Source organism: Atractosteus spatula, chromosome 10 (assembly GCF_055471065.1).
Source record: "Atractosteus spatula isolate fAtrSpa1 chromosome 10, fAtrSpa1.hap1, whole genome shotgun sequence".
Lineage (NCBI taxonomy): Eukaryota > Metazoa > Chordata > Actinopteri > Semionotiformes > Lepisosteidae > Atractosteus > Atractosteus spatula.
Genome location: NC_142715.1, coordinates 27,514,913 through 27,538,790, shown reverse-complemented (window position 1 = coordinate 27,538,790; position 23,878 = coordinate 27,514,913). Strand labels below are relative to the sequence as shown.

Below are 23,878 nucleotides of genomic sequence, written 5' to 3'. Positions count from 1 at the left end.
AGACACGGGTGCTTGTGTATTAGCGTGAGCGTTTTTTATTCTGATCATGAACAGTTTTACAAGTCCGCAAAGGATCGAGGAAAGGTTTATCGCCAGCTGAAAAGAGACACAGCGCTTCGGCTGTGGAGACTTGTTCGGCTGGCGTTCGGGGAGTCGCGTTTTTCAGAATTGTATTGAGATCGTTTTCCACAGAGCTCAGATGTCAAAGCACAGCAGCAGCTCTCCACAGCGATCCTCTATAGCGCCCTTTCTCCCGCAGCTCCGTCCTCATTGGAAGGAAGCAAGAGTGAAAGGCTGAAGTGAAATAGAGCGGGGACGAAGGCAGTGAAGAGAGAGAACGTGGGAAGAAGAGAAAAACGCAAGGGAAAAAAAGCAGCGTCGTAAAAGAGGTGACGGAGCTGTCCTCTCTATAAGAAGGGTGCCAGCGAGCCTTGCTCTCGCTTACGGCCACACCCCCTTGAGCACGCCTGATCTCGTCTGATCTCGGAAGCTAAACAGGGATGGGCCTGGTTAGTACTTGGATGGGAGACGGCCTGGGAATACCAGGTGCTGTAAGCTTTTAAGCGCAGGAGGCGCCCTATCCCCGCTCGCTCGCTCATTCCCCTGTTCACACGTGCAGTGCGGCTTGTCCGTCTGTTTATTTGTCAGCTTTGGCGAGACACGGGTGCTTGTGTATTAGCGTGAGCGTTTTTTATTCTGATCATGAACAGTTTTACAAGTCCGCAAAGGATCGAGGAAAGGTTTATCGCCAGCTGAAAAGAGACACAGCGCTTCGGCTGTGGAGACTTGTTCGGCTGGCGTTCGGGGAGTCGCGTTTTTCAGAATTGTATTGAGATCGTTTTCCACAGAGCTCAGATGTCAAAGCACAGCAGCAGCTCTCCACAGCGATCCTCTATAGCGCCCTTTCTCCCGCAGCTCCGTCCTCATTGGAAGGAAGCAAGAGTGAAAGGCTGAAGTGAAATAGAGCGGGGACGAAGGCAGTGAAGAGAGAGAACGTGGGAAGAAGAGAAAAACGCAAGGGAAAAAAAGCAGCGTCGTAAAAGAGGTGACGGAGCTGTCCTCTCTATAAGAAGGGTGCCAGCGAGCCTTGCTCTCGCTTACGGCCACACCCCCTTGAGCACGCCTGATCTCGTCTGATCTCGGAAGCTAAACAGGGATGGGCCTGGTTAGTACTTGGATGGGAGACCGCCTGGGAATACCAGGTGCTGTAAGCTTTTAAGCGCAGGAGGCGCCCTATCCCCGCTCGCTCGCTCATTCCCCTGTTCACACGTGCAGTGCGGCTTGTCCGTCTGTTTATTTGTCAGCTTTGGCGAGACACGGGTGCTTGTGTATTAGCGTGAGCGTTTTTTATTCTGATCATGAACAGTTTTACAAGTCCGCAAAGGATCGAGGAAAGGTTTATCGCCAGCTGAAAAGAGACACAGCGCTTCGGCTGTGGAGACTTGTTCGGCTGGCGTTCGGGGAGTCGCGTTTTTCAGAATTGTATTGAGATCGTTTTCCACAGAGCTCAGATGTCAAAGCACAGCAGCAGCTCTCCACAGCGATCCTCTATAGCGCCCTTTCTCCCGCAGCTCCGTCCTCATTGGAAGGAAGCAAGAGTGAAAGGCTGAAGTGAAATAGAGCGGGGACGAAGGCAGTGAAGAGAGAGAACGTGGGAAGAAGAGAAAAACGCAAGGGAAAAAAAGCAGCGTCGTAAAAGAGGTGACGGAGCTGTCCTCTCTATAAGAAGGGTGCCAGCGAGCCTTGCTCTCGCTTACGGCCACACCCCCTTGAGCACGCCTGATCTCGTCTGATCTCGGAAGCTAAACAGGGATGGGCCTGGTTAGTACTTGGATGGGAGACCGCCTGGGAATACCAGGTGCTGTAAGCTTTTAAGCGCAGGAGGCGCCCTATCCCCGCTCGCTCGCTCATTCCCCTGTTCACACGTGCAGTGCGGCTTGTCCGTCTGTTTATTTGTCAGCTTTGGCGAGACACGGGTGCTTGTGTATTAGCGTGAGCGTTTTTTATTCTGATCATGAACAGTTTTACAAGTCCGCAAAGGATCGAGGAAAGGTTTATCGCCAGCTGAAAAGAGACACAGCGCTTCGGCTGTGGAGACTTGTTCGGCTGGCGTTCGGGGAGTCGCGTTTTTCAGAATTGTATTGAGATCGTTTTCCACAGAGCTCAGATGTCAAAGCACAGCAGCAGCTCTCCACAGCGATCCTCTATAGCGCCCTTTCTCCCGCAGCTCCGTCCTCATTGGAAGGAAGCAAGAAAAAAGCAGCGTCGTAAAAGAGGTGACGGAGCTGTCCTCTCTATAAGAAGGGTGCCAGCGAGCCTTGCTCTCGCTTACGGCCACACCCCCTTGAGCACGCCTGATCTCGTCTGATCTCGGAAGCTAAACAGGGATGGGCCTGGTTAGTACTTGTATGGGAGACCGCCTGGGAATACCAGGTGCTGTAAGCTTTTAAGCGCAGGAGGCGCCCTATCCCCGCTCGCTCGCTCATTCCCCTGTTCACACGTGCAGTGCGGCTTGTCCGTCTGTTTATTTGTCAGCTTTGGCGAGACACGGGTGCTTGTGTATTAGCGTGAGCGTTTTTTATTCTGATCATGAACAGTTTTACAAGTCCGCAAAGGATCGAGGAAAGGTTTATCGCCAGCTGAAAAGAGACACAGCGCTTCGGCTGTGGAGACTTGTTCGGCTGGCGTTCGGGGAGTCGCGTTTTTCAGAATTGTATTGAGATCGTTTTCCACAGAGCTCAGATGTCAAAGCACAGCAGCAGCTCTCCACAGCGATCCTCTATAGCGCCCTTTCTCCCGCAGCTCCGTCCTCATTGGAAGGAAGCAAGAGTGAAAGGCTGAAGTGAAATAGAGCGGGGACGAAGGCAGTGAAGAGAGAGAACGTGGGAAGAAGAGAAAAACGCAAGGGAAAAAAAGCAGCGTCGTAAAAGAGGTGACGGAGCTGTCCTCTCTATAAGAAGGGTGCCAGCGAGCCTTGCTCTCGCTTACGGCCACACCCCCTTGAGCACGCCTGATCTCGTCTGATCTCGGAAGCTAAACAGGGATGGGCCTGGTTAGTACTTGGATGGGAGACCGCCTGGGAATACCAGGTGCTGTAAGCTTTTAAGCGCAGGAGGCGCCCTATCCCCGCTCGCTCGCTCATTCCCCTGTTCACACGTGCAGTGCGGCTTGTCCGTCTGTTTATTTGTCAGCTTTGGCGAGACACGGGTGCTTGTGTATTAGCGTGAGCGTTTTTTATTCTGATCATGAACAGTTTTACAAGTCCGCAAAGGATCGAGGAAAGGTTTATCGCCAGCTGAAAAGAGACACAGCGCTTCGGCTGTGGAGACTTGTTCGGCTGGCGTTCGGGGAGTCGCGTTTTTCAGAATTGTATTGAGATCGTTTTCCACAGAGCTCAGATGTCAAAGCACAGCAGCAGCTCTCCACAGCGATCCTCTATAGCGCCCTTTCTCCCGCAGCTCCGTCCTCATTGGAAGGAAGCAAGAAAAAAGCAGCGTCGTAAAAGAGGTGACGGAGCTGTCCTCTCTATAAGAAGGGTGCCAGCGAGCCTTGCTCTCGCTTACGGCCACACCCCCTTGAGCACGCCTGATCTCGTCTGATCTCGGAAGCTAAACAGGGATGGGCCTGGTTAGTACTTGGATGGGAGACCGCCTGGGAATACCAGGTGCTGTAAGCTTTTAAGCGCAGGAGGCGCCCTATCCCCGCTCGCTCGCTCATTCCCCTGTTCACACGTGCAGTGCGGCTTGTCCGTCTGTTTATTTGTCAGCTTTGGCGAGACACGGGTGCTTGTGTATTAGCGTGAGCGTTTTTTATTCTGATCATGAACAGTTTTACAAGTCCGCAAAGGATCGAGGAAAGGTTTATCGCCAGCTGAAAAGAGACACAGCGCTTCGGCTGTGGAGACTTGTTCGGCTGGCGTTCGGGGAGTCGCGTTTTTCAGAATTGTATTGAGATCGTTTTCCACAGAGCTCAGATGTCAAAGCACAGCAGCAGCTCTCCACAGCGATCCTCTATAGCGCCCTTTCTCCCGCAGCTCCGTCCTCATTGGAAGGAAGCAAGAGTGAAAGGCTGAAGTGAAATAGAGCGGGGACGAAGGCAGTGAAGAGAGAGAACGTGGGAAGAAGAGAAAAACGCAAGGGAAAAAAAGCAGCGTCGTAAAAGAGGTGACGGAGCTGTCCTCTCTATAAGAAGGGTGCCAGCGAGCCTTGCTCTCGCTTACGGCCACACCCCCTTGAGCACGCCTGATCTCGTCTGATCTCGGAAGCTAAACAGGGATGGGCCTGGTTAGTACTTGGATGGGAGACCGCCTGGGAATACCAGGTGCTGTAAGCTTTTAAGCGCAGGAGGCGCCCTATCCCCGCTCGCTCGCTCATTCCCCTGTTCACACGTGCAGTGCGGCTTGTCCGTCTGTTTATTTGTCAGCTTTGGCGAGACACGGGTGCTTGTGTATTAGCGTGAGCGTTTTTTATTCTGATCATGAACAGTTTTACAAGTCCGCAAAGGATCGAGGAAAGGTTTATCGCCAGCTGAAAAGAGACACAGCGCTTCGGCTGTGGAGACTTGTTCGGCTGGCGTTCGGGGAGTCGCGTTTTTCAGAATTGTATTGAGATCGTTTTCCACAGAGCTCAGATGTCAAAGCACAGCAGCAGCTCTCCACAGCGATCCTCTATAGCGCCCTTTCTCCCGCAGCTCCGTCCTCATTGGAAGGAAGCAAGAAAAAAGCAGCGTCGTAAAAGAGGTGACGGAGCTGTCCTCTCTATAAGAAGGGTGCCAGCGAGCCTTGCTCTCGCTTACGGCCACACCCCCTTGAGCACGCCTGATCTCGTCTGATCTCGGAAGCTAAACAGGGATGGGCCTGGTTAGTACTTGGATGGGAGACCGCCTGGGAATACCAGGTGCTGTAAGCTTTTAAGCGCAGGAGGCGCCCTATCCCCGCTCGCTCGCTCATTCCCCTGTTCACACGTGCAGTGCGGCTTGTCCGTCTGTTTATTTGTCAGCTTTGGCGAGACACGGGTGCTTGTGTATTAGCGTGAGCGTTTTTTATTCTGATCATGAACAGTTTTACAAGTCCGCAAAGGATCGAGGAAAGGTTTATCGCCAGCTGAAAAGAGACACAGCGCTTCGGCTGTGGAGACTTGTTCGGCTGGCGTTCGGGGAGTCGCGTTTTTCAGAATTGTATTGAGATCGTTTTCCACAGAGCTCAGATGTCAAAGCACAGCAGCAGCTCTCCACAGCGATCCTCTATAGCGCCCTTTCTCCCGCAGCTCCGTCCTCATTGGAAGGAAGCAAGAGTGAAAGGCTGAAGTGAAATAGAGCGGGGACGAAGGCAGTGAAGAGAGAGAACGTGGGAAGAAGAGAAAAACGCAAGGGAAAAAAAGCAGCGTCGTAAAAGAGGTGACGGAGCTGTCCTCTCTATAAGAAGGGTGCCAGCGAGCCTTGCTCTCGCTTATGGCCACACCCCCTTGAGCACGCCTGATCTCGTCTGATCTCGGAAGCTAAACAGGGATGGGCCTGGTTAGTACTTGGATGGGAGACCGCCTGGGAATACCAGGTGCTGTAAGCTTTTAAGCGCAGGAGGCGCCCTATCCCCGCTCGCTCGCTCATTCCCCTGTTCACACGTGCAGTGCGGCTTGTCCGTCTGTTTATTTGTCAGCTTTGGCGAGACACGGGTGCTTGTGTATTAGCGTGAGCGTTTTTTATTCTGATCATGAACAGTTTTACAAGTCCGCAAAGGATCGAGGAAAGGTTTATCGCCAGCTGAAAAGAGACACAGCGCTTCGGCTGTGGAGACTTGTTCGGCTGGCGTTCGGGGAGTCGCGTTTTTCAGAATTGTATTGAGATCGTTTTCCACAGAGCTCAGATGTCAAAGCACAGCAGCAGCTCTCCACAGCGATCCTCTATAGCGCCCTTTCTCCCGCAGCTCCGTCCTCATTGGAAGGAAGCAAGAAAAAAGCAGCGTCGTAAAAGAGGTGACGGAGCTGTCCTCTCTATAAGAAGGGTGCCAGCGAGCCTTGCTCTCGCTTACGGCCACACCCCCTTGAGCACGCCTGATCTCGTCTGATCTCGGAAGCTAAACAGGGATGGGCCTGGTTAGTACTTGGATGGGAGACCGCCTGGGAATACCAGGTGCTGTAAGCTTTTAAGCGCAGGAGGCGCCCTATCCCCGCTCGCTCGCTCATTCCCCTGTTCACACGTGCAGTGCGGCTTGTCCGTCTGTTTATTTGTCAGCTTTGGCGAGACACGGGTGCTTGTGTATTAGCGTGAGCGTTTTTTATTCTGATCATGAACAGTTTTACAAGTCCGCAAAGGATCGAGGAAAGGTTTATCGCCAGCTGAAAAGAGACACAGCGCTTCGGCTGTGGAGACTTGTTCGGCTGGCGTTCGGGGAGTCGCGTTTTTCAGAATTGTATTGAGATCGTTTTCCACAGAGCTCAGATGTCAAAGCACAGCAGCAGCTCTCCACAGCGATCCTCTATAGCGCCCTTTCTCCCGCAGCTCCGTCCTCATTGGAAGGAAGCAAGAAAAAAGCAGCGTCGTAAAAGAGGTGACGGAGCTGTCCTCTCTATAAGAAGGGTGCCAGCGAGCCTTGCTCTCGCTTACGGCCACACCCCCTTGAGCACGCCTGATCTCGTCTGATCTCGGAAGCTAAACAGGGATGGGCCTGGTTAGTACTTGGATGGGAGACCGCCTGGGAATACCAGGTGCTGTAAGCTTTTAAGCGCAGGAGGCGCCCTATCCCCGCTCGCTCGCTCATTCCCCTGTTCACACGTGCAGTGCGGCTTGTCCGTCTGTTTATTTGTCAGCTTTGGCGAGACACGGGTGCTTGTGTATTAGCGTGAGCGTTTTTTATTCTGATCATGAACAGTTTTACAAGTCCGCAAAGGATCGAGGAAAGGTTTATCGCCAGCTGAAAAGAGACACAGCGCTTCGGCTGTGGAGACTTGTTCGGCTGGCGTTCGGGGAGTCGCGTTTTTCAGAATTGTATTGAGATCGTTTTCCACAGAGCTCAGATGTCAAAGCACAGCAGCAGCTCTCCACAGCGATCCTCTATAGCGCCCTTTCTCCCGCAGCTCCGTCCTCATTGGAAGGAAGCAAGAGTGAAAGGCTGAAGTGAAATAGAGCGGGGACGAAGGCAGTGAAGAGAGAGAACGTGGGAAGAAGAGAAAAACGCAAGGGAAAAAAAGCAGCGTCGTAAAAGAGGTGACGGAGCTGTCCTCTCTATAAGAAGGGTGCCAGCGAGCCTTGCTCTCGCTTACGGCCACACCCCCTTGAGCACGCCTGATCTCGTCTGATCTCGGAAGCTAAACAGGGATGGGCCTGGTTAGTACTTGGATGGGAGACGGCCTGGGAATACCAGGTGCTGTAAGCTTTTAAGCGCAGGAGGCGCCCTATCCCCGCTCGCTCGCTCATTCCCCTGTTCACACGTGCAGTGCGGCTTGTCCGTCTGTTTATTTGTCAGCTTTGGCGAGACACGGGTGCTTGTGTATTAGCGTGAGCGTTTTTTATTCTGATCATGAACAGTTTTACAAGTCCGCAAAGGATCGAGGAAAGGTTTATCGCCAGCTGAAAAGAGACACAGCGCTTCGGCTGTGGAGACTTGTTCGGCTGGCGTTCGGGGAGTCGCGTTTTTCAGAATTGTATTGAGATCGTTTTCCACAGAGCTCAGATGTCAAAGCACAGCAGCAGCTCTCCACAGCGATCCTCTATAGCGCCCTTTCTCCCGCAGCTCCGTCCTCATTGGAAGGAAGCAAGAAAAAAGCAGCGTCGTAAAAGAGGTGACGGAGCTGTCCTCTCTATAAGAAGGGTGCCAGCGAGCCTTGCTCTCGCTTACGGCCACACCCCCTTGAGCACGCCTGATCTCGTCTGATCTCGGAAGCTAAACAGGGATGGGCCTGGTTAGTACTTGGATGGGAGACCGCCTGGGAATACCAGGTGCTGTAAGCTTTTAAGCGCAGGAGGCGCCCTATCCCCGCTCGCTCGCTCATTCCCCTGTTCACACGTGCAGTGCGGCTTGTCCGTCTGTTTATTTGTCAGCTTTGGCGAGACACGGGTGCTTGTGTATTAGCGTGAGCGTTTTTTATTCTGATCATGAACAGTTTTACAAGTCCGCAAAGGATCGAGGAAAGGTTTATCGCCAGCTGAAAAGAGACACAGCGCTTCGGCTGTGGAGACTTGTTCGGCTGGCGTTCGGGGAGTCGCGTTTTTCAGAATTGTATTGAGATCGTTTTCCACAGAGCTCAGATGTCAAAGCACAGCAGCAGCTCTCCACAGCGATCCTCTATAGCGCCCTTTCTCCCGCAGCTCCGTCCTCATTGGAAGGAAGCAAGAAAAAAGCAGCGTCGTAAAAGAGGTGACGGAGCTGTCCTCTCTATAAGAAGGGTGCCAGCGAGCCTTGCTCTCGCTTACGGCCACACCCCCTTGAGCACGCCTGATCTCGTCTGATCTCGGAAGCTAAACAGGGATGGGCCTGGTTAGTACTTGGATGGGAGACCGCCTGGGAATACCAGGTGCTGTAAGCTTTTAAGCGCAGGAGGCGCCCTATCCCCGCTCGCTCGCTCATTCCCCTGTTCACACGTGCAGTGCGGCTTGTCCGTCTGTTTATTTGTCAGCTTTGGCGAGACACGGGTGCTTGTGTATTAGCGTGAGCGTTTTTTATTCTGATCATGAACAGTTTTACAAGTCCGCAAAGGATCGAGGAAAGGTTTCTCGCCAGCTGAAAAGAGACACAGCGCTTCGGCTGTGGAGACTTGTTCGGCTGGCGTTCGGGGAGTCGCGTTTTTCAGAATTGTATTGAGATCGTTTTCCACAGAGCTCAGATGTCAAAGCACAGCAGCAGCTCTCCACAGCGATCCTCTATAGCGCCCTTTCTCCCGCAGCTCCGTCCTCATTGGAAGGAAGCAAGAGTGAAAGGCTGAAGTGAAATAGAGCGGGGACGAAGGCAGTGAAGAGAGAGAACGTGGGAAGAAGAGAAAAACGCAAGGGAAAAAAAGCAGCGTCGTAAAAGAGGTGACGGAGCTGTCCTCTCTATAAGAAGGGTGCCAGCGAGCCTTGCTCTCGCTTACGGCCACACCCCCTTGAGCACGCCTGATCTCGTCTGATCTCGGAAGCTAAACAGGGATGGGCCTGGTTAGTACTTGGATGGGAGACCGCCTGGGAGTACCAGGTGCTGTAAGCTTTTAAGCGCAGGAGGCGCCCTATCCCCGCTCGCTCGCTCATTCCCCTGTTCACACGTGCAGTGCGGCTTGTCCGTCTGTTTATTTGTCAGCTTTGGCGAGACACGGGTGCTTGTGTATTAGCGTGAGCGTTTTTTATTCTGATCATGAACAGTTTTACAAGTCCGCAAAGGATCGAGGAAAGGTTTATCGCCAGCTGAAAAGAGACACAGCGCTTCGGCTGTGGAGACTTGTTCGGCTGGCGTTCGGGGAGTCGCGTTTTTCAGAATTGTATTGAGATCGTTTTCCACAGAGCTCAGATGTCAAAGCACAGCAGCAGCTCTCCACAGCGATCCTCTATAGCGCCCTTTCTCCCGCAGCTCCGTCCTCATTGGAAGGAAGCAAGAAAAAAGCAGCGTCGTAAAAGAGGTGACGGAGCTGTCCTCTCTATAAGAAGGGTGCCAGCGAGCCTTGCTCTCGCTTACGGCCACACCCCCTTGAGCACGCCTGATCTCGTCTGATCTCGGAAGCTAAACAGGGATGGGCCTGGTTAGTACTTGGATGGGAGACCGCCTGGGAATACCAGGTGCTGTAAGCTTTTAAGCGCAGGAGGCGCCCTATCCCCGCTCGCTCGCTCATTCCCCTGTTCACACGTGCAGTGCGGCTTGTCCGTCTGTTTATTTGTCAGCTTTGGCGAGACACGGGTGCTTGTGTATTAGCGTGAGCGTTTTTTATTCTGATCATGAACAGTTTTACAAGTCCGCAAAGGATCGAGGAAAGGTTTCTCGCCAGCTGAAAAGAGACACAGCGCTTCGGCTGTGGAGACTTGTTCGGCTGGCGTTCGGGGAGTCGCGTTTTTCAGAATTGTATTGAGATCGTTTTCCACAGAGCTCAGATGTCAAAGCACAGCAGCAGCTCTCCACAGCGATCCTCTATAGCGCCCTTTCTCCCGCAGCTCCGTCCTCATTGGAAGGAAGCAAGAGTGAAAGGCTGAAGTGAAATAGAGCGGGGACGAAGGCAGTGAAGAGAGAGAACGTGGGAAGAAGAGAAAAACGCAAGGGAAAAAAAGCAGCGTCGTAAAAGAGGTGACGGAGCTGTCCTCTCTATAAGAAGGGTGCCAGCGAGCCTTGCTCTCGCTTACGGCCACACCCCCTTGAGCACGCCTGATCTCGTCTGATCTCGGAAGCTAAACAGGGATGGGCCTGGTTAGTACTTGGATGGGAGACCGCCTGGGAATACCAGGTGCTGTAAGCTTTTAAGCGCAGGAGGCGCCCTATCCCCGCTCGCTCGCTCATTCCCCTGTTCACACGTGCAGTGCGGCTTGTCCGTCTGTTTATTTGTCAGCTTTGGCGAGACACGGGTGCTTGTGTATTAGCGTGAGCGTTTTTTATTCTGATCATGAACAGTTTTACAAGTCCGCAAAGGATCGAGGAAAGGTTTATCGCCAGCTGAAAAGAGACACAGCGCTTCGGCTGTGGAGACTTGTTCGGCTGGCGTTCGGGGAGTCGCGTTTTTCAGAATTGTATTGAGATCGTTTTCCACAGAGCTCAGATGTCAAAGCACAGCAGCAGCTCTCCACAGCGATCCTCTATAGCGCCCTTTCTCCCGCAGCTCCGTCCTCATTGGAAGGAAGCAAGAGTGAAAGGCTGAAGTGAAATAGAGCGGGGACGAAGGCAGTGAAGAGAGAGAACGTGGGAAGAAGAGAAAAACGCAAGGGAAAAAAAGCAGCGTCGTAAAAGAGGTGACGGAGCTGTCCTCTCTATAAGAAGGGTGCCAGCGAGCCTTGCTCTCGCTTACGGCCACACCCCCTTGAGCACGCCTGATCTCGTCTGATCTCGGAAGCTAAACAGGGATGGGCCTGGTTAGTACTTGGATGGGAGACCGCCTGGGAATACCAGGTGCTGTAAGCTTTTAAGCGCAGGAGGCGCCCTATCCCCGCTCGCTCGCTCATTCCCCTGTTCACACGTGCAGTGCGGCTTGTCCGTCTGTTTATTTGTCAGCTTTGGCGAGACACGGGTGCTTGTGTATTAGCGTGAGCGTTTTTTATTCTGATCATGAACAGTTTTACAAGTCCGCAAAGGATCGAGGAAAGGTTTATCGCCAGCTGAAAAGAGACACAGCGCTTCGGCTGTGGAGACTTGTTCGGCTGGCGTTCGGGGAGTCGCGTTTTTCAGAATTGTATTGAGATCGTTTTCCACAGAGCTCAGATGTCAAAGCACAGCAGCAGCTCTCCACAGCGATCCTCTATAGCGCCCTTTCTCCCGCAGCTCCGTCCTCATTGGAAGGAAGCAAGAGTGAAAGGCTGAAGTGAAATAGAGCGGGGACGAAGGCAGTGAAGAGAGAGAACGTGGGAAGAAGAGAAAAACGCAAGGGAAAAAAAGCAGCGTCGTAAAAGAGGTGACGGAGCTGTCCTCTCTATAAGAAGGGTGCCAGCGAGCCTTGCTCTCGCTTACGGCCACACCCCCTTGAGCACGCCTGATCTCGTCTGATCTCGGAAGCTAAACAGGGATGGGCCTGGTTAGTACTTGGATGGGAGACCGCCTGGGAATACCAGGTGCTGTAAGCTTTTAAGCGCAGGAGGCGCCCTATCCCCGCTCGCTCGCTCATTCCCCTGTTCACACGTGCAGTGCGGCTTGTCCGTCTGTTTATTTGTCAGCTTTGGCGAGACACGGGTGCTTGTGTATTAGCGTGAGCGTTTTTTATTCTGATCATGAACAGTTTTACAAGTCCGCAAAGGATCGAGGAAAGGTTTATCGCCAGCTGAAAAGAGACACAGCGCTTCGGCTGTGGAGACTTGTTCGGCTGGCGTTCGGGGAGTCGCGTTTTTCAGAATTGTATTGAGATCGTTTTCCACAGAGCTCAGATGTCAAAGCACAGCAGCAGCTCTCCACAGCGATCCTCTATAGCGCCCTTTCTCCCGCAGCTCCGTCCTCATTGGAAGGAAGCAAGAGTGAAAGGCTGAAGTGAAATAGAGCGGGGACGAAGGCAGTGAAGAGAGAGAACGTGGGAAGAAGAGAAAAACGCAAGGGAAAAAAAGCAGCGTCGTAAAAGAGGTGACGGAGCTGTCCTCTCTATAAGAAGGGTGCCAGCGAGCCTTGCTCTCGCTTACGGCCACACCCCCTTGAGCACGCCTGATCTCGTCTGATCTCGGAAGCTAAACAGGGATGGGCCTGGTTAGTACTTGGATGGGAGACCGCCTGGGAATACCAGGTGCTGTAAGCTTTTAAGCGCAGGAGGCGCCCTATCCCCGCTCGCTCGCTCATTCCCCTGTTCACACGTGCAGTGCGGCTTGTCCGTCTGTTTATTTGTCAGCTTTGGCGAGACACGGGTGCTTGTGTATTAGCGTGAGCGTTTTTTATTCTGATCATGAACAGTTTTACAAGTCCGCAAAGGATCGAGGAAAGGTTTATCGCCAGCTGAAAAGAGACACAGCGCTTCGGCTGTGGAGACTTGTTCGGCTGGCGTTCGGGGAGTCGCGTTTTTCAGAATTGTATTGAGATCGTTTTCCACAGAGCTCAGATGTCAAAGCACAGCAGCAGCTCTCCACAGCGATCCTCTATAGCGCCCTTTCTCCCGCAGCTCCGTCCTCATTGGAAGGAAGCAAGAGTGAAAGGCTGAAGTGAAATAGAGCGGGGACGAAGGCAGTGAAGAGAGAGAACGTGGGAAGAAGAGAAAAACGCAAGGGAAAAAAAGCAGCGTCGTAAAAGAGGTGACGGAGCTGTCCTCTCTATAAGAAGGGTGCCAGCGAGCCTTGCTCTCGCTTACGGCCACACCCCCTTGAGCACGCCTGATCTCGTCTGATCTCGGAAGCTAAACAGGGATGGGCCTGGTTAGTACTTGGATGGGAGACCGCCTGGGAATACCAGGTGCTGTAAGCTTTTAAGCGCAGGAGGCGCCCTATCCCCGCTCGCTCGCTCATTCCCCTGTTCACACGTGCAGTGCGGCTTGTCCGTCTGTTTATTTGTCAGCTTTGGCGAGACACGGGTGCTTGTGTATTAGCGTGAGCGTTTTTTATTCTGATCATGAACAGTTTTACAAGTCCGCAAAGGATCGAGGAAAGGTTTATCGCCAGCTGAAAAGAGACACAGCGCTTCGGCTGTGGAGACTTGTTCGGCTGGCGTTTGGGGAGTCGCGTTTTTCAGAATTGTATTGAGATCGTTTTCCACAGAGCTCAGATGTCAAAGCACAGCAGCAGCTCTCCACAGCGATCCTCTATAGCGCCCTTTCTCCCGCAGCTCCGTCCTCATTGGAAGGAAGCAAGAAAAAAGCAGCGTCGTAAAAGAGGTGACGGAGCTGTCCTCTCTATAAGAAGGGTGCCAGCGAGCCTTGCTCTCGCTTACGGCCACACCCCCTTGAGCACGCCTGATCTCGTCTGATCTCGGAAGCTAAACAGGGATGGGCCTGGTTAGTACTTGGATGGGAGACCGCCTGGGAATACCAGGTGCTGTAAGCTTTTAAGCGCAGGAGGCGCCCTATCCCCGCTCGCTCGCTCATTCCCCTGTTCACACGTGCAGTGCGGCTTGTCCGTCTGTTTATTTGTCAGCTTTGGCGAGACACGGGTGCTTGTGTATTAGCGTGAGCGTTTTTTATTCTGATCATGAACAGTTTTACAAGTCCGCAAAGGATCGAGGAAAGGTTTATCGCCAGCTGAAAAGAGACACAGCGCTTCGGCTGTGGAGACTTGTTCGGCTGGCGTTCGGGGAGTCGCGTTTTTCAGAATTGTATTGAGATCGTTTTCCACAGAGCTCAGATGTCAAAGCACAGCAGCAGCTCTCCACAGCGATCCTCTATAGCGCCCTTTCTCCCGCAGCTCCGTCCTCATTGGAAGGAAGCAAGAGTGAAAGGCTGAAGTGAAATAGAGCGGGGACGAAGGCAGTGAAGAGAGAGAACGTGGGAAGAAGAGAAAAACGCAAGGGAAAAAAAGCAGCGTCGTAAAAGAGGTGACGGAGCTGTCCTCTCTATAAGAAGGGTGCCAGCGAGCCTTGCTCTCGCTTACGGCCACACCCCCTTGAGCACGCCTGATCTCGTCTGATCTCGGAAGCTAAACAGGGATGGGCCTGGTTAGTACTTGGATGGGAGACCGCCTGGGAATACCAGGTGCTGTAAGCTTTTAAGCGCAGGAGGCGCCCTATCCCCGCTCGCTCGCTCATTCCCCTGTTCACACGTGCAGTGCGGCTTGTCCGTCTGTTTATTTGTCAGCTTTGGCGAGACACGGGTGCTTGTGTATTAGCGTGAGCGTTTTTTATTCTGATCATGAACAGTTTTACAAGTCCGCAAAGGATCGAGGAAAGGTTTATCGCCAGCTGAAAAGAGACACAGCGCTTCGGCTGTGGAGACTTGTTCGGCTGGCGTTCGGGGAGTCGCGTTTTTCAGAATTGTATTGAGATCGTTTTCCACAGAGCTCAGATGTCAAAGCACAGCAGCAGCTCTCCACAGCGATCCTCTATAGCGCCCTTTCTCCCGCAGCTCCGTCCTCATTGGAAGGAAGCAAGAGTGAAAGGCTGAAGTGAAATAGAGCGGGGACGAAGGCAGTGAAGAGAGAGAACGTGGGAAGAAGAGAAAAACGCAAGGGAAAAAAAGCAGCGTCGTAAAAGAGGTGACGGAGCTGTCCTCTCTATAAGAAGGGTGCCAGCGAGCCTTGCTCTCGCTTACGGCCACACCCCCTTGAGCACGCCTGATCTCGTCTGATCTCGGAAGCTAAACAGGGATGGGCCTGGTTAGTACTTGGATGGGAGACCGCCTGGGAATACCAGGTGCTGTAAGCTTTTAAGCGCAGGAGGCGCCCTATCCCCGCTCGCTCGCTCATTCCCCTGTTCACACGTGCAGTGCGGCTTGTCCGTCTGTTTATTTGTCAGCTTTGGCGAGACACGGGTGCTTGTGTATTAGCGTGAGCGTTTTTTATTCTGATCATGAACAGTTTTACAAGTCCGCAAAGGATCGAAGAAAGGTTTATCGCCAGCTGAAAAGAGACACAGCGCTTCGGCTGTGGAGACTTGTTCGGCTGGCGTTCGGGGAGTCGCGTTTTTCAGAATTGTATTGAGATCGTTTTCCACAGAGCTCAGATGTCAAAGCACAGCAGCAGCTCTCCACAGCGATCCTCTATAGCGCCCTTTCTCCCGCAGCTCCGTCCTCATTGGAAGGAAGCAAGAAAAAAGCAGCGTCGTAAAAGAGGTGACGGAGCTGTCCTCTCTATAAGAAGGGTGCCAGCGAGCCTTGCTCTCGCTTACGGCCACACCCCCTTGAGCACGCCTGATCTCGTCTGATCTCGGAAGCTAAACAGGGATGGGCCTGGTTAGTACTTGGATGGGAGACCGCCTGGGAATACCAGGTGCTGTAAGCTTTTAAGCGCAGGAGGCGCCCTATCCCCGCTCGCTCGCTCATTCCCCTGTTCACACGTGCAGTGCGGCTTGTCCGTCTGTTTATTTGTCAGCTTTGGCGAGACACGGGTGCTTGTGTATTAGCGTGAGCGTTTTTTATTCTGATCATGAACAGTTTTACAAGTCCGCAAAGGATCGAGGAAAGGTTTATCGCCAGCTGAAAAGAGACACAGCGCTTCGGCTGTGGAGACTTGTTCGGCTGGCGTTCGGGGAGTCGCGTTTTTCAGAATTGTATTGAGATCGTTTTCCACAGAGCTCAGATGTCAAAGCACAGCAGCAGCTCTCCACAGCGATCCTCTATAGCGCCCTTTCTCCCGCAGCTCCGTCCTCATTGGAAGGAAGCAAGAAAAAAGCAGCGTCGTAAAAGAGGTGACGGAGCTGTCCTCTCTATAAGAAGGGTGCCAGCGAGCCTTGCTCTCGCTTACGGCCACACCCCCTTGAGCACGCCTGATCTCGTCTGATCTCGGAAGCTAAACAGGGATGGGCCTGGTTAGTACTTGGATGGGAGACCGCCTGGGAATACCAGGTGCTGTAAGCTTTTAAGCGCAGGAGGCGCCCTATCCCCGCTCGCTCGCTCATTCCCCTGTTCACACGTGCAGTGCGGCTTGTCCGTCTGTTTATTTGTCAGCTTTGGCGAGACACGGGTGCTTGTGTATTAGCGTGAGCGTTTTTTATTCTGATCATGAACAGTTTTACAAGTCCGCAAAGGATCGAGGAAAGGTTTATCGCCAGCTGAAAAGAGACACAGCGCTTCGGCTGTGGAGACTTGTTCGGCTGGCGTTCGGGGAGTCGCGTTTTTCAGAATTGTATTGAGATCGTTTTCCACAGAGCTCAGATGTCAAAGCACAGCAGCAGCTCTCCACAGCGATCCTCTATAGCGCCCTTTCTCCCGCAGCTCCGTCCTCATTGGAAGGAAGCAAGAGTGAAAGGCTGAAGTGAAATAGAGCGGGGACGAAGGCAGTGAAGAGAGAGAACGTGGGAAGAAGAGAAAAACGCAAGGGAAAAAAAGCAGCGTCGTAAAAGAGGTGACGGAGCTGTCCTCTCTATAAGAAGGGTGCCAGCGAGCCTTGCTCTCGCTTACGGCCACACCCCCTTGAGCACGCCTGATCTCGTCTGATCTCGGAAGCTAAACAGGGATGGGCCTGGTTAGTACTTGGATGGGAGACCGCCTGGGAATACCAGGTGCTGTAAGCTTTTAAGCGCAGGAGGCGCCCTATCCCCGCTCGCTCGCTCATTCCCCTGTTCACACGTGCAGTGCGGCTTGTCCGTCTGTTTATTTGTCAGCTTTGGCGAGACACGGGTGCTTGTGTATTAGCGTGAGCGTTTTTTATTCTGATCATGAACAGTTTTACAAGTCCGCAAAGGATCGAGGAAAGGTTTATCGCCAGCTGAAAAGAGACACAGCGCTTCGGCTGTGGAGACTTGTTCGGCTGGCGTTCGGGGAGTCGCGTTTTTCAGAATTGTATTGAGATCGTTTTCCACAGAGCTCAGATGTCAAAGCACAGCAGCAGCTCTCCACAGCGATCCTCTATAGCGCCCTTTCTCCCGCAGCTCCGTCCTCATTGGAAGGAAGCAAGAGTGAAAGGCTGAAGTGAAATAGAGCGGGGACGAAGGCAGTGAAGAGAGAGAACGTGGGAAGAAGAGAAAAACGCAAGGGAAAAAAAGCAGCGTCGTAAAAGAGGTGACGGAGCTGTCCTCTCTATAAGAAGGGTGCCAGCGAGCCTTGCTCTCGCTTACGGCCACACCCCCTTGAGCACGCCTGATCTCGTCTGATCTCGGAAGCTAAACAGGGATGGGCCTGGTTAGTACTTGGATGGGAGACCGCCTGGGAATACCAGGTGCTGTAAGCTTTTAAGCGCAGGAGGCGCCCTATCCCCGCTCGCTCGCTCATTCCCCTGTTCACACGTGCAGTGCGGCTTGTCCGTCTGTTTATTTGTCAGCTTTGGCGAGACACGGGTGCTTGTGTATTAGCGTGAGCGTTTTTTATTCTGATCATGAACAGTTTTACAAGTCCGCAAAGGATCGAGGAAAGGTTTATCGCCAGCTGAAAAGAGACACAGCGCTTCGGCTGTGGAGACTTGTTCGGCTGGCGTTCGGGGAGTCGCGTTTTTCAGAATTGTATTGAGATCGTTTTCCACAGAGCTCAGATGTCAAAGCACAGCAGCAGCTCTCCACAGCGATCCTCTATAGCGCCCTTTCTCCCGCAGCTCCGTCCTCATTGGAAGGAAGCAAGAAAAAAGCAGCGTCGTAAAAGAGGTGACGGAGCTGTCCTCTCTATAAGAAGGGTGCCAGCGAGCCTTGCTCTCGCTTGCGGCCACACCCCCTTGAGCACGCCTGATCTCGTCTGATCTCGGAAGCTAAACAGGGATGGGCCTGGTTAGTACTTGGATGGGAGACCGCCTGGGAATACCAGGTGCTGTAAGCTTTTAAGCGCAGGAGGCGCCCTATCCCCGCTCGCTCGCTCATTCCCCTGTTCACACGTGCAGTGCGGCTTGTCCGTCTGTTTATTTGTCAGCTTTGGCGAGACACGGGTGCTTGTGTATTAGCGTGAGCGTTTTTTATTCTGATCATGAACAGTTTTACAAGTCCGCAAAGGATCGAGGAAAGGTTTATCGCCAGCTGAAAAGAGACACAGCGCTTCGGCTGTGGAGACTTGTTCGGCTGGCGTTCGGGGAGTCGCGTTTTTCAGAATTGTATTGAGATCGTTTTCCACAGAGCTCAGATGTCAAAGCACAGCAGCAGCTCTCCACAGCGATCCTCTATAGCGCCCTTTCTCCCGCAGCTCCGTCCTCATTGGAAGGAAGCAAGAGTGAAAGGCTGAAGTGAAATAGAGCGGGGACGAAGGCAGTGAAGAGAGAGAACGTGGGAAGAAGAGAAAAACGCAAGGGAAAAAAAGCAGCGTCGTAAAAGAGGTGACGGAGCTGTCCTCTCTATAAGAAGGGTGCCAGCGAGCCTTGCTCTCGCTTACGGCCACACCCCCTTGAGCACGCCTGATCTCGTCTGATCTCGGAAGCTAAACAGGGATGGGCCTGGTTAGTACTTGGATGGGAGACCGCCTGGGAATACCAGGTGCTGTAAGCTTTTAAGCGCAGGAGGCGCCCTATCCCCGCTCGCTCGCTCATTCCCCTGTTCACACGTGCAGTGCGGCTTGTCCGTCTGTTTATTTGTCAGCTTTGGCGAGACACGGGTGCTTGTGTATTAGCGTGAGCGTTTTTTATTCTGATCATGAACAGTTTTACAAGTCCGCAAAGGATCGAGGAAAGGTTTATCGCCAGCTGAAAAGAGACACAGCGCTTCGGCTGTGGAGACTTGTTCGGCTGGCGTTCGGGGAGTCGCGTTTTTCAGAATTGTATTGAGATCGTTTTCCACAGAGCTCAGATGTCAAAGCACAGCAGCAGCTCTCCACAGCGATCCTCTATAGCGCCCTTTCTCCCGCAGCTCCGTCCTCATTGGAAGGAAGCAAGAGTGAAAGGCTGAAGTGAAATAGAGCGGGGACGAAGGCAGTGAAGAGAGAGAACGTGGGAAGAAGAGAAAAACGCAAGGGAAAAAAAGCAGCGTCGTAAAAGAGGTGACGGAGCTGTCCTCTCTATAAGAAGGGTGCCAGCGAGCCTTGCTCTCGCTTACGGCCACACCCCCTTGAGCACGCCTGATCTCGTCTGATCTCGGAAGCTAAACAGGGATGGGCCTGGTTAGTACTTGGATGGGAGACCGCCTGGGAATACCAGGTGCTGTAAGCTTTTAAGCGCAGGAGGCGCCCTATCCCCGCTCGCTCGCTCATTCCCCTGTTCACACGTGCAGTGCGGCTTGTCCGTCTGTTTATTTGTCAGCTTTGGCGAGACACGGGTGCTTGTGTATTAGCGTGAGCGTTTTTTATTCTGATCATGAACAGTTTTACAAGTCCGCAAAGGATCGAGGAAAGGTTTATCGCCAGCTGAAAAGAGACACAGCGCTTCGGCTGTGGAGACTTGTTCGGCTGGCGTTCGGGGAGTCGCGTTTTTCAGAATTGTATTGAGATCGTTTTCCACAGAGCTCAGATGTCAAAGCACAGCAGCAGCTCTCCACAGCGATCCTCTATAGCGCCCTTTCTCCCGCAGCTCCGTCCTCATTGGAAGGAAGCAAGAGTGAAAGGCTGAAGTGAAATAGAGCGGGGACGAAGGCAGTGAAGAGAGAGAACGTGGGAAGAAGAGAAAAACGCAAGGGAAAAAAAGCAGCGTCGTAAAAGAGGTGACGGAGCTGTCCTCTCTATAAGAAGGGTGCCAGCGAGCCTTGCTCTCGCTTACGGCCACACCCCCTTGAGCACGCCTGATCTCGTCTGATCTCGGAAGCTAAACAGGGATGGGCCTGGTTAGTACTTGGATGGGAGACCGCCTGGGAATACCAGGTGCTGTAAGCTTTTAAGCGCAGGAGGCGCCCTATCCCCGCTCGCTCGCTCATTCCCCTGTTCACACGTGCAGTGCGGCTTGTCCGTCTGTTTATTTGTCAGCTTTGGCGAGACACGGGTGCTTGTGTATTAGCGTGAGCGTTTTTTATTCTGATCATGAACAGTTTTACAAGTCCGCAAAGGATCGAGGAAAGGTTTATCGCCAGCTGAAAAGAGACACAGCGCTTCGGCTGTGGAGACTTGTTCGGCTGGCGTTCGGGGAGTCGCGTTTTTCAGAATTGTATTGAGATCGTTTTCCACAGAGCTCAGATGTCAAAGCACAGCAGCAGCTCTCCACAGCGATCCTCTATAGCGCCCTTTCTCCCGCAGCTCCGTCCTCATTGGAAGGAAGCAAGAGTGAAAGGCTGAAGTGAAATAGAGCGGGGACGAAGGCAGTGAAGAGAGAGAACGTGGGAAGAAGAGAAAAACGCAAGGGAAAAAAAGCAGCGTCGTAAAAGAGGTGACGGAGCTGTCCTCTCTATAAGAAGGGTGCCAGCGAGCCTTGCTCTCGCTTACGGCCACACCCCCTTGAGCACGCCTGATCTCGTCTGATCTCGGAAGCTAAACAGGGATGGGCCTGGTTAGTACTTGGATGGGAGACCGCCTGGGAATACCAGGTGCTGTAAGCTTTTAAGCGCAGGAGGCGCCCTATCCCCGCTCGCTCGCTCATTCCCCTGTTCACACGTGCAGTGCGGCTTGTCCGTCTGTTTATTTGTCAGCTTTGGCGAGACACGGGTGCTTGTGTATTAGCGTGAGCGTTTTTTATTCTGATCATGAACAGTTTTACAAGTCCGCAAAGGATCGAGGAAAGGTTTATCGCCAGCTGAAAAGAGACACAGCGCTTCGGCTGTGGAGACTTGTTCGGCTGGCGTTCGGGGAGTCGCGTTTTTCAGAATTGTATTGAGATCGTTTTCCACAGAGCTCAGATGTCAAAGCACAGCAGCAGCTCTCCACAGCGATCCTCTATAGCGCCCTTTCTCCCGCAGCTCCGTCCTCATTGGAAGGAAGCAAGAGTGAAAGGCTGAAGTGAAATAGAGCGGGGACGAAGGCAGTGAAGAGAGAGAACGTGGGAAGAAGAGAAAAACGCAAGGGAAAAAAAGCAGCGTCGTAAAAGAGGTGACGGAGCTGTCCTCTCTATAAGAAGGGTGCCAGCGAGCCTTGCTCTCGCTTACGGCCACACCCCCTTGAGCACGCCTGATCTCGTCTGATCTCGGAAGCTAAACAGGGATGGGCCTGGTTAGTACTTGGATGGGAGACCGCCTGGGAATACCAGGTGCTGTAAGCTTTTAAGCGCAGGAGGCGCCCTATCCCCGCTCGCTCGCTCATTCCCCTGTTCACACGTGCAGTGCGGCTTGTCCGTCTGTTTATTTGTCAGCTTTGGCGAGACACGGGTGCTTGTGTATTAGCGTGAGCGTTTTTTATTCTGATCATGAACAGTTTTACAAGTCCGCAAAGGATCGAGGAAAGGTTTATCGCCAGCTGAAAAGAGACACAGCGCTTCGGCTGTGGAGACTTGTTCGGCTGGCGTTCGGGGAGTCGCGTTTTTCAGAATTGTATTGAGATCGTTTTCCACAGAGCTCAGATGTCAAAGCACAGCAGCAGCTCTCCACAGCGATCCTCTATAGCGCCCTTTCTCCCGCAGCTCCGTCCTCATTGGAAGGAAGCAAGAAAAAAGCAGCGTCGTAAAAGAGGTGACGGAGCTGTCCTCTCTATAAGAAGGGTGCCAGCGAGCCTTGCTCTCGCTTACGGCCACACCCCCTTGAGCACGCCTGATCTCGTCTGATCTCGGAAGCTAAACAGGGATGGGCCTGGTTAGTACTTGGATGGGAGACCGCCTGGGAATACCAGGTGCTGTAAGCTTTTAAGCGCAGGAGGCGCCCTATCCCCGCTCGCTCGCTCATTCCCCTGTTCACACGTGCAGTGCGGCTTGTCCGTCTGTTTATTTGTCAGCTTTGGCGAGACACGGGTGCTTGTGTATTAGCGTGAGCGTTTTTTATTCTGATCATGAACAGTTTTACAAGTCCGCAAAGGATCGAGGAAAGGTTTATCGCCAGCTGAAAAGAGACACAGCGCTTCGGCTGTGGAGACTTGTTCGGCTGGCGTTCGGGGAGTCGCGTTTTTCAGAATTGTATTGAGATCGTTTTCCACAGAGCTCAGATGTCAAAGCACAGCAGCAGCTCTCCACAGCGATCCTCTATAGCGCCCTTTCTCCCGCAGCTCCGTCCTCATTGGAAGGAAGCAAGAAAAAAGCAGCGTCGTAAAAGAGGTGACGGAGCTGTCCTCTCTATAAGAAGGGTGCCAGCGAGCCTTGCTCTCGCTTACGGCCACACCCCCTTGAGCACGCCTGATCTCGTCTGATCTCGGAAGCTAAACAGGGATGGGCCTGGTTAGTACTTGGATGGGAGACCGCCTGGGAATACCAGGTGCTGTAAGCTTTTAAGCGCAGGAGGCGCCCTATCCCCGCTCGCTCGCTCATTCCCCTGTTCACACGTGCAGTGCGGCTTGTCCGTCTGTTTATTTGTCAGCTTTGGCGAGACACGGGTGCTTGTGTATTAGCGTGAGCGTTTTTTATTCTGATCATGAACAGTTTTACAAGTCCGCAAAGGATCGAGGAAAGGTTTATCGCCAGCTGAAAAGAGACACAGCGCTTCGGCTGTGGAGACTTGTTCGGCTGGCGTTCGGGGAGTCGCGTTTTTCAGAATTGTATTGAGATCGTTTTCCACAGAGCTCAGATGTCAAAGCACAGCAGCAGCTCTCCACAGCGATCCTCTATAGCGCCCTTTCTCCCGCAGCTCCGTCCTCATTGGAAGGAAGCAAGAAAAAAGCAGCGTCGTAAAAGAGGTGACGGAGCTGTCCTCTCTATAAGAAGGGTGCCAGCGAGCCTTGCTCTCGCTTACGGCCACACCCCCTTGAGCACGCCTGATCTCGTCTGATCTCGGAAGCTAAACAGGGATGGGCCTGGTTAGTACTTGGATGGGAGACCGCCTGGGAATACCAGGTGCTGTAAGCTTTTAAGCGCAGGAGGCGCCCTATCCCCGCTCGCTCGCTCATTCCCCTGTTCACACGTGCAGTGCGGCTTGTCCGTCTGTTTATTTGTCAGCTTTGGCGAGACACGGGTGCTTGTGTATTAGCGTGAGCGTTTTTTATTCTGATCATGAACAGTTTTACAAGTCCGCAAAGGATCGAGGAAAGGTTTATCGCCAGCTGAAAAGAGACACAGCGCTTCGGCTGTGGAGACTTGTTCGGCTGGCGTTCGGGGAGTCGCGTTTTTCAGAATTGTATTGAGATCGTTTTCCACAGAGCTCAGATGTCAAAGCACAGCAGCAGCTCTCCACAGCGATCCTCTATAGCGCCCTTTCTCCCGCAGCTCCGTCCTCATTGGAAGGAAGCAAGAGTGAAAGGCTGAAGTGAAATAGAGCGGGGACGAAGGCAGTGAAGAGAGAGAACGTGGGAAGAAGAGAAAAACGCAAGGGAAAAAAAGCAGCGTCGTAAAAGAGGTGACGGAGCTGTCCTCTCTATAAGAAGGGTGCCAGCGAGCCTTGCTCTCGCTTACGGCCACACCCCCTTGAGCACGCCTGATCTCGTCTGATCTCGGAAGCTAAACAGGGATGGGCCTGGTTAGTACTTGGATGGGAGACCGCCTGGGAATACCAGGTGCTGTAAGCTTTTAAGCGCAGGAGGCGCCCTATCCCCGCTCGCTCGCTCATTCCCCTGTTCACACGTGCAGTGCGGCTTGTCCGTCTGTTTATTTGTCAGCTTTGGCGAGACACGGGTGCTTGTGTATTAGCGTGAGCGTTTTTTATTCTGATCATGAACAGTTTTACAAGTCCGCAAAGGATCGAGGAAAGGTTTATCGCCAGCTGAAAAGAGACACAGCGCTTCGGCTGTGGAGACTTGTTCGGCTGGCGTTCGGGGAGTCACGTTTTTCA

The 23,878-nt window shown here is 52.9% G+C and overlaps 36 non-coding genes and 2 pseudogenes across 36 annotated transcripts; all 38 read left to right on the top strand.

Annotated features, from left to right (window-relative positions):
* The first annotated feature begins 439 nt into the window (after positions 1-439).
* Positions 440-558, top strand: LOC148827167 (5S ribosomal RNA; annotated as a pseudogene).
* A 537-nt stretch (positions 559-1,095) lies between these two features.
* Positions 1,096-1,214, top strand: LOC148827166 (5S ribosomal RNA). Its single transcript, XR_016092347.1, has one exon. It is a non-coding gene; the product is annotated as a 5S ribosomal RNA (ribosomal RNA).
* A 537-nt stretch (positions 1,215-1,751) lies between these two features.
* LOC148827165 (5S ribosomal RNA) lies at positions 1,752-1,870 on the top strand. Its single transcript, XR_016092346.1, has one exon. It is a non-coding gene; the product is annotated as a 5S ribosomal RNA (ribosomal RNA).
* A 456-nt stretch (positions 1,871-2,326) lies between these two features.
* On the top strand, positions 2,327-2,445 carry LOC148827164 (5S ribosomal RNA). The gene has a single exon (XR_016092969.1). It is a non-coding gene; the product is annotated as a 5S ribosomal RNA (ribosomal RNA).
* Positions 2,446-2,982: 537 nt separating this feature from the next.
* LOC148827163 (5S ribosomal RNA) lies at positions 2,983-3,101 on the top strand. Its single transcript, XR_016092344.1, has one exon. It is a non-coding gene; the product is annotated as a 5S ribosomal RNA (ribosomal RNA).
* Positions 3,102-3,557: 456 nt separating this feature from the next.
* On the top strand, positions 3,558-3,676 carry LOC148827162 (5S ribosomal RNA). The gene has a single exon (XR_016092343.1). It is a non-coding gene; the product is annotated as a 5S ribosomal RNA (ribosomal RNA).
* Positions 3,677-4,213: 537 nt separating this feature from the next.
* On the top strand, positions 4,214-4,332 carry LOC148827161 (5S ribosomal RNA). Its single transcript, XR_016092341.1, has one exon. It is a non-coding gene; the product is annotated as a 5S ribosomal RNA (ribosomal RNA).
* Positions 4,333-4,788: 456 nt separating this feature from the next.
* On the top strand, positions 4,789-4,907 carry LOC148827160 (5S ribosomal RNA). Its single transcript, XR_016092340.1, has one exon. It is a non-coding gene; the product is annotated as a 5S ribosomal RNA (ribosomal RNA).
* Positions 4,908-5,444: 537 nt separating this feature from the next.
* LOC148827159 (5S ribosomal RNA) lies at positions 5,445-5,563 on the top strand. The gene has a single exon (XR_016092857.1). It is a non-coding gene; the product is annotated as a 5S ribosomal RNA (ribosomal RNA).
* A 456-nt stretch (positions 5,564-6,019) lies between these two features.
* LOC148827158 (5S ribosomal RNA) lies at positions 6,020-6,138 on the top strand. The gene has a single exon (XR_016092339.1). It is a non-coding gene; the product is annotated as a 5S ribosomal RNA (ribosomal RNA).
* Positions 6,139-6,594: 456 nt separating this feature from the next.
* LOC148827157 (5S ribosomal RNA) lies at positions 6,595-6,713 on the top strand. Its single transcript, XR_016092338.1, has one exon. It is a non-coding gene; the product is annotated as a 5S ribosomal RNA (ribosomal RNA).
* Positions 6,714-7,250: 537 nt separating this feature from the next.
* LOC148827156 (5S ribosomal RNA) lies at positions 7,251-7,369 on the top strand (annotated as a pseudogene).
* A 456-nt stretch (positions 7,370-7,825) lies between these two features.
* LOC148827155 (5S ribosomal RNA) lies at positions 7,826-7,944 on the top strand. Its single transcript, XR_016092337.1, has one exon. It is a non-coding gene; the product is annotated as a 5S ribosomal RNA (ribosomal RNA).
* Positions 7,945-8,400: 456 nt separating this feature from the next.
* Positions 8,401-8,519, top strand: LOC148827154 (5S ribosomal RNA). The gene has a single exon (XR_016092336.1). It is a non-coding gene; the product is annotated as a 5S ribosomal RNA (ribosomal RNA).
* Positions 8,520-9,056: 537 nt separating this feature from the next.
* Positions 9,057-9,175, top strand: LOC148827153 (5S ribosomal RNA). Its single transcript, XR_016092842.1, has one exon. It is a non-coding gene; the product is annotated as a 5S ribosomal RNA (ribosomal RNA).
* Positions 9,176-9,631: 456 nt separating this feature from the next.
* Positions 9,632-9,750, top strand: LOC148827152 (5S ribosomal RNA). The gene has a single exon (XR_016092335.1). It is a non-coding gene; the product is annotated as a 5S ribosomal RNA (ribosomal RNA).
* Positions 9,751-10,287: 537 nt separating this feature from the next.
* Positions 10,288-10,406, top strand: LOC148827151 (5S ribosomal RNA). Its single transcript, XR_016092334.1, has one exon. It is a non-coding gene; the product is annotated as a 5S ribosomal RNA (ribosomal RNA).
* Positions 10,407-10,943: 537 nt separating this feature from the next.
* Positions 10,944-11,062, top strand: LOC148827150 (5S ribosomal RNA). The gene has a single exon (XR_016092332.1). It is a non-coding gene; the product is annotated as a 5S ribosomal RNA (ribosomal RNA).
* Positions 11,063-11,599: 537 nt separating this feature from the next.
* LOC148827149 (5S ribosomal RNA) lies at positions 11,600-11,718 on the top strand. The gene has a single exon (XR_016092330.1). It is a non-coding gene; the product is annotated as a 5S ribosomal RNA (ribosomal RNA).
* Positions 11,719-12,255: 537 nt separating this feature from the next.
* LOC148827148 (5S ribosomal RNA) lies at positions 12,256-12,374 on the top strand. The gene has a single exon (XR_016092329.1). It is a non-coding gene; the product is annotated as a 5S ribosomal RNA (ribosomal RNA).
* Positions 12,375-12,911: 537 nt separating this feature from the next.
* Positions 12,912-13,030, top strand: LOC148827147 (5S ribosomal RNA). The gene has a single exon (XR_016092328.1). It is a non-coding gene; the product is annotated as a 5S ribosomal RNA (ribosomal RNA).
* Positions 13,031-13,486: 456 nt separating this feature from the next.
* LOC148827146 (5S ribosomal RNA) lies at positions 13,487-13,605 on the top strand. The gene has a single exon (XR_016092327.1). It is a non-coding gene; the product is annotated as a 5S ribosomal RNA (ribosomal RNA).
* Positions 13,606-14,142: 537 nt separating this feature from the next.
* Positions 14,143-14,261, top strand: LOC148827145 (5S ribosomal RNA). The gene has a single exon (XR_016092326.1). It is a non-coding gene; the product is annotated as a 5S ribosomal RNA (ribosomal RNA).
* Positions 14,262-14,798: 537 nt separating this feature from the next.
* Positions 14,799-14,917, top strand: LOC148827144 (5S ribosomal RNA). The gene has a single exon (XR_016092325.1). It is a non-coding gene; the product is annotated as a 5S ribosomal RNA (ribosomal RNA).
* Positions 14,918-15,373: 456 nt separating this feature from the next.
* LOC148827143 (5S ribosomal RNA) lies at positions 15,374-15,492 on the top strand. The gene has a single exon (XR_016092324.1). It is a non-coding gene; the product is annotated as a 5S ribosomal RNA (ribosomal RNA).
* A 456-nt stretch (positions 15,493-15,948) lies between these two features.
* On the top strand, positions 15,949-16,067 carry LOC148827142 (5S ribosomal RNA). Its single transcript, XR_016092323.1, has one exon. It is a non-coding gene; the product is annotated as a 5S ribosomal RNA (ribosomal RNA).
* A 537-nt stretch (positions 16,068-16,604) lies between these two features.
* Positions 16,605-16,723, top strand: LOC148827141 (5S ribosomal RNA). Its single transcript, XR_016092322.1, has one exon. It is a non-coding gene; the product is annotated as a 5S ribosomal RNA (ribosomal RNA).
* A 537-nt stretch (positions 16,724-17,260) lies between these two features.
* On the top strand, positions 17,261-17,379 carry LOC148827140 (5S ribosomal RNA). The gene has a single exon (XR_016092319.1). It is a non-coding gene; the product is annotated as a 5S ribosomal RNA (ribosomal RNA).
* A 456-nt stretch (positions 17,380-17,835) lies between these two features.
* On the top strand, positions 17,836-17,954 carry LOC148827139 (5S ribosomal RNA). The gene has a single exon (XR_016092937.1). It is a non-coding gene; the product is annotated as a 5S ribosomal RNA (ribosomal RNA).
* Positions 17,955-18,491: 537 nt separating this feature from the next.
* On the top strand, positions 18,492-18,610 carry LOC148827138 (5S ribosomal RNA). Its single transcript, XR_016092318.1, has one exon. It is a non-coding gene; the product is annotated as a 5S ribosomal RNA (ribosomal RNA).
* A 537-nt stretch (positions 18,611-19,147) lies between these two features.
* On the top strand, positions 19,148-19,266 carry LOC148827137 (5S ribosomal RNA). Its single transcript, XR_016092317.1, has one exon. It is a non-coding gene; the product is annotated as a 5S ribosomal RNA (ribosomal RNA).
* A 537-nt stretch (positions 19,267-19,803) lies between these two features.
* Positions 19,804-19,922, top strand: LOC148827136 (5S ribosomal RNA). Its single transcript, XR_016092316.1, has one exon. It is a non-coding gene; the product is annotated as a 5S ribosomal RNA (ribosomal RNA).
* Positions 19,923-20,459: 537 nt separating this feature from the next.
* Positions 20,460-20,578, top strand: LOC148827135 (5S ribosomal RNA). Its single transcript, XR_016092315.1, has one exon. It is a non-coding gene; the product is annotated as a 5S ribosomal RNA (ribosomal RNA).
* Positions 20,579-21,115: 537 nt separating this feature from the next.
* On the top strand, positions 21,116-21,234 carry LOC148827134 (5S ribosomal RNA). The gene has a single exon (XR_016092314.1). It is a non-coding gene; the product is annotated as a 5S ribosomal RNA (ribosomal RNA).
* A 456-nt stretch (positions 21,235-21,690) lies between these two features.
* Positions 21,691-21,809, top strand: LOC148827133 (5S ribosomal RNA). The gene has a single exon (XR_016092313.1). It is a non-coding gene; the product is annotated as a 5S ribosomal RNA (ribosomal RNA).
* A 456-nt stretch (positions 21,810-22,265) lies between these two features.
* On the top strand, positions 22,266-22,384 carry LOC148827132 (5S ribosomal RNA). The gene has a single exon (XR_016092312.1). It is a non-coding gene; the product is annotated as a 5S ribosomal RNA (ribosomal RNA).
* A 456-nt stretch (positions 22,385-22,840) lies between these two features.
* LOC148827131 (5S ribosomal RNA) lies at positions 22,841-22,959 on the top strand. Its single transcript, XR_016092311.1, has one exon. It is a non-coding gene; the product is annotated as a 5S ribosomal RNA (ribosomal RNA).
* Positions 22,960-23,496: 537 nt separating this feature from the next.
* LOC148827130 (5S ribosomal RNA) lies at positions 23,497-23,615 on the top strand. The gene has a single exon (XR_016092310.1). It is a non-coding gene; the product is annotated as a 5S ribosomal RNA (ribosomal RNA).
* The last annotated feature ends 263 nt before the right edge of the window (positions 23,616-23,878 follow it).